Source organism: Heterodontus francisci, unplaced genomic scaffold, assembly GCF_036365525.1.
Source record: "Heterodontus francisci isolate sHetFra1 unplaced genomic scaffold, sHetFra1.hap1 HAP1_SCAFFOLD_59, whole genome shotgun sequence".
Lineage (NCBI taxonomy): Eukaryota > Metazoa > Chordata > Chondrichthyes > Heterodontiformes > Heterodontidae > Heterodontus > Heterodontus francisci.
In genome coordinates this window covers 7,214,495-7,219,961 of record NW_027140758.1, presented here as the reverse complement: position 1 = coordinate 7,219,961, position 5,467 = coordinate 7,214,495, and positions in this window count along the sequence as shown.

Below are 5,467 nucleotides of genomic sequence, written 5' to 3'. Positions count from 1 at the left end.
AGCCTCCGTCAGCTGCCCGGGCCTGTCTGTGACGTGCTCACCAGCTTGTGTGCCCAAATCTAACAGCAAGTGGATACCCACCGAGTGAGGGTCTCTGTGCTGGTGGAGGGTGCAGGGGAATGAGGTGATGGTGTACCACCTGAGGCTCCCTCCTCCTCCTCAGAGGTGTCTGGCTGTCCCCCAGTCTCTCCAGCTCTTCGCTCTTGTCGTTCATCCTTGCCTGAATGTGAAAACAGGGACATTGAAGGGTTAGGGTCTGCCCATCGTGACATTCCAACCACCCCTACTGTGCAGCTCCATTGATGCAGTGGTGAACAGATGAGCAGTATGGCTCCTTTGCAGCGGATGCTTCCTTGTGCCCCAGGAGATGTTCACTCACTCTCTTAGGTAGGTGTCCCTGTCTCTCCATCAGCTATGGAGCAGCTGCTTTGCTGCCCTGCCTGTTCTATGGCCTCCTCCTCCATCGGAATGAGGACATGGAGATAAGGCATCCACTGCCAGTCTTGACATGCTCTTTCCGATTGTGGGCTGTCTTCTCCTGCAGCCACTATGATCAACAAAGTTAGTCTCCCAGCGGGGACAAACCCAATATCTCTGATGGTGATAGTCCAGCAGTCCATGATGTGGACACACATATTCCTCCTGCATGTGGCCCCTCTCGAGGGACTGTGTGAGTTTATTCAATGACTGATGTGCACCTCCCACCGAGATGCAGCCAAGCCTCAGGCAGCATGTCCTGCTGCCCTTCCCCAATACACATGACTGGGTGGTCACTCCCTTTCCACCAAACACTCCCTCTCACTCTGCCATGCGCAATGTCCAAAGGGTCCAAAGTGTTTTCAGTTTGCGCCTGAGCAGCCCGGATCCGTTCATTGACCCACTTCGTGCACTGGATCCATGTCTTGGGGGTGACCCCACGGCTGCTGACTTCACCTACTATCTCAAAGCTGCTTTGCTTGGTCAGGTGGACAGGTCTCCACCTCCCATCCCTGGGGAAGAGGATCTTCCACCTATCTGTTGTCACCTGGAGGCGAAACTGCAGGAAGGCATCGCCAAACCATTGGACCATGGTCACTGCAGGCTCGCATTCAGCTCCTTACCTATCAGGCAGCAGAGACAGCAGAACGGGCCCTGGGGCATCAGTGAAAGCAGAACGGGTCCTGGGCAGCAGAGGCAGCAGAACAGGTCCTGGGGCAGCAGATGCAGCAGAACAGGTCCTGGGGCAGCAGAGGCAGCAGAACAGGTCCTGGGGCAGCGGAGGCAGCAGAACAGGTCCTGGGGCAGCAGATGCAGCAGAACAGGTCCTGGGGCAGCAGATGCAGCAGAACTGGTCCTGGGGCAGCAGAGGCAGCAGAACAGGTCCTGGGGCAGCGGAGGCAGCAGAACTGGTCCTGGGGCAGCAGATGCAGCAGAACTGGTCCTGGGGCAGCAGATGCAGCAGAACAGGTCCTGGGGCAGCAGATGCAGCAGAACTGGTCCTGGGGCAGCAGAGGCAGTAGAACTGGTCCTGGGGCAGCAGAGGCAGCAGAACAGGTCCTGGGGCAGCAGATGCAGCAGAACTGGTCCTGGGGCAGCGGAGGCAGCAGAACAGGTCCTGCGGCAGCAGAGGCAGCAGAACAGGTCCTGGGGAAGCAGATGCAGCAGAACTGGTCCTGGGGCAGCGGAGGCAGCAGAACAGGTCCTGGGGCAGCAGATGCAGCAGAACGGGTCCTGGAGCAGCAGAGGCAGCAGAACGGGTCCTGGGGCAGCAGAGGCAGCAGAATGGGTCCTGGGGCAGCAGAACGGGTCCTGGAGCAGCAGAGGCAGCAGAACGGGTCCTGGGGCAGCAGAACGGGTTCTGGGGCAGCAGAGGCAGCAGAACGGGTCCTGGAGCAGCAGAGGCAGCGGAACGGGTCCTGGGGCAGCAGAACGGGTCCTGGGGCATCACAGGCAGCAGAACGGGTCCTGGGGCAGCAGAGGCAGCAGAACGGGTCCTGGGGCAGCAGAACGGGTCCTGGGGCATCAGAGGCAGCAGAACGGGTCTTGGGGCAGCAGAACGGATCCTGGGGCAGCAGATGCAGCAGAACGGGTTCTGGGACAGCAGAGGCAGCAGAATGGGTCCTGGAGCAGCAGAGGCAGCAGAACGGGACCTGGGGCAGCAGAGGGCTCTCAGGAAGACACTCCTTTAAACCAGGCAGCAGTGAATGCAGGTCTGGCAGCCCTTTCAATATGGTGCCAGCACCTGCCGTTGTGTCAGATGTCGGTGCCATCGGTGCCTCGTTCCCTACCTCTGGTCCTTGTTTACATGGGCCCCACGCCTCCCCTTCATTAATTGGTCGGCTGCTCCGTGATCGGGGTCGGTCGGCCACATTTCACTCGTGTGGTGACGACACCCACTTCCGGTGCCTCTGCCGAGAGCCGCACCGTTAGTTTAAAATTCAGCCCATGGGGTCAAGAGTGGAAAATCTCCCCTCTGATTCTCTCTCCTTAAAATGAAGGAGACACCAAATTAAAACTGATGAAACCAGGGATTGTATCCTGGTTCTTCAATCTAGTGTTCTCCCAACTGAGCTATTCCAGCCTCACTGTGAACTCATCTTCATTGGAGACAAATATAACTCCAGGCGGAATTTCCCCTCCCGTTCATTCCTCACTTCAGGGGAATGGGACCCGACCAGATCGCGGAACTCAGATTATGTTACTGTTCTGCTCTTGATATCTTAATGTTATCTTGCGTTTGAGCCACTTTTAATCAGGTTCACGGACAAATTCTTCCATCATCCCTTCTCCCACATTCTCTCTCTCTCATTCATTCTTTATTCCTCACAATCCAGAAAGGGTTAGGAATCAGAGCTCACCCCCAAACCCTCTGCACACAGACCTCTGTCTGTTACCCTGTTTGATCCAAGAGACCAGTCAATAAATTACACTCTTTATAAACACAGAAAGCTGCCTCAGAGTGTTGGACAGAGATAAATACACTGAAGTCTTTTGAAAAAAGTTCATCTTTCGGGTTGTTACTGAGCCCACAGAGCAGGGCGGGCCCAGGCTCCAGCCCCAGCCCCAGCCTGTGCTGTGTTAGCTGATGCCACCTGGTGTGTTACTGAGCCACACGGAGCATTAAAGGGCCTGGTTGTATTCATGGCCTGTGTTGTGTTAACCGATCCCACTCAGTGTGGTAGGAGCCACACAGAACAGAATGGGCCCAGGCTCCTTCCTCAGCCTGAGGGATGATAGTTCTTCTCACACGTTGTTGTCCAGAGCCCCACACAGAACAGGGAAATCACAGGCTCCATCCCCGTCCTGTGGTATTTTACTTCATCGCACCTGGTATGGTACGGTGTCCCCAGAGCAGGAAAGATCCAGCTTCCATCTCCGGCCTGTGCTGAATTAGCTGATCTGACCTGGTTGGCACTGAACCACAATCAGGGAAGGATGGGCCGAGGCTCCATGGACTGTGGTGTGTTAGTTATTCTCATTTGGTGAGGTACTGAGCACCATATAGAGCAGGATGGGCCTGTGCTCAGTGAGCTGATCTCACCTTGTGTGGTCCTGAGACCCACACACAAAGCAGGACAGGCCGAGGCCTCATCCCCGGCCTGTGTTCAATTAGCAGATCTCAGTCAAAAGATTTTGATAAGGTTCCACACAAGAGGCTTCTCTATAAGATTAAAGTCCCTGGTATCAGTGGTAATATATTGATCTGGATTGGGAACTGACTGGCAGACGTAGGCAGAAAGTAGTTACAGATGGATCTGGATCTGTTTGGAGACCAGTTACCAATGGTATTTCACAGGGATCGGTGTTGGGACTGTTGCTCTTTACTATTTTTATTAATGATCTGGATGTAGGTGTAGGGCGCACCATCTGTAAATTTACAGATGATTTGAAGATCTGTGCGAGTGTTCAGACTGTAGACGATACTCGACTATTTCAGGCTGATCTTAATGTGTTGGGAGATTGGGTTCATGACTGGTAAATTATGTTTAATTTGTGTAAGTTCAGTGTTATTCATGTGGACAGGGCGAATGCTCAACATTCATACACCCTTCAGGGAAAAACATTAAAGTAGGTGGAAAAAAGAAAATAATTTTGAGCAGACATCTGGATCTTCTAGTGCACAGATCTCCAAAGGTACAGCAGCAATGCTGTGAAGTGATAGTTGGAGCAAATAGAGGGTTGGGCTGCATTCAGAGGACAATTGAGTACAAAATGAGGCATATTCTTTCATGGGATGTGAGCGACACTGGCAAGGCCAGAATTTGTTACCCATCCCTAATTGTCCTTGACAAGGTGGCGGTGAGCTCCCTTCTTGAGTTGCTGCACTCCATGTGGTGTAGGTACACCCACAGTTCTGTTAGGAATGGAGATCCAGGATTTTGACCCAGCATCAGTGCATGAACAGCGATATATTTGCAGATCAGATGGTGTGTGACTTGGAGGGGAGCTTGCACATGGTGGTGTTTCCATGCATCTGCAGTCCTTGTCCTTCAAAGTGGTGGAGGTCATCGGTTTGGAAGGTGCTGTCTGCGGAGCCTTGGTGAGTTGCAGCAGTGCATCTGGTAGATGGTACACACTACTGCCACTGTGCGTCAGTGATGAAGGGAGTGAATGTTTCAGGTGGTGAATGGGGTGACAATCAAGGCGGCTGCTTTGTCCTGGACAGTGTCGAGTTTCTAGAGTATTGTTGGTGCTGCACTCATCCTGGTTTGTGCCTTGTAGATGGTTGACAAGTTTTGGAGAGTCAAAAATCACAAAACTATTGCAGTGCAGAAGGAGGCCATTCGGCCCATTGTGTCTGCATAGAATCATAGAACATAGAAAGTTTACAGCACAGGCAGGCCAAAAAACGAGCCACCCAGCTGAATCCCATTGCCCAGCATTTGGACCGTAGCCCTGCAGGTTCAGGTACTTGAGGTGCACATCCAGACACCTTTTAAATGAGTTGAGGGTTTCTGCCTCAGCTACCCTTACAGGCAGTGAATTCCAGACTCCCACAGCCCTCTGGGTGAAAAAACCTTTCCTCATCTCCCCTCTAATTGTTCAACACATCACTTTAAATCTATGCCCCCTAGTCACTGACCTCCCTACTAAGGTAAATAGACCCTTCCCATCCATTCTATCCAGACCCCTCACAATTTTGTACATTTCAATCAAATCTCCCCTCAGCCTCCTCTATTCAACCCCAGCTGATCCAATCTTTCCTCATTGCTGCATTTTTCCAGAGCTGGCAACATCCTCGTAAATCTCCTCTGTAACCTCTCTAGTGCAATTACATCCTTTCTGGAATGAGGTGACCAGAACTGCACACAGAACTCAAGTTGTGGCCTAACTAATGATTGACACTGTTCCAGCATAACCTCCCTGCTCTTATATTCTATACATTGGCTAATAAAGGAAAGGATTCCATAAGCCTTCTCAACCAACTTATCAACCTGTCCTGCTACTTTCAGGGATTTGTTGCACTCCCTCTGTGACAAGTCTATCC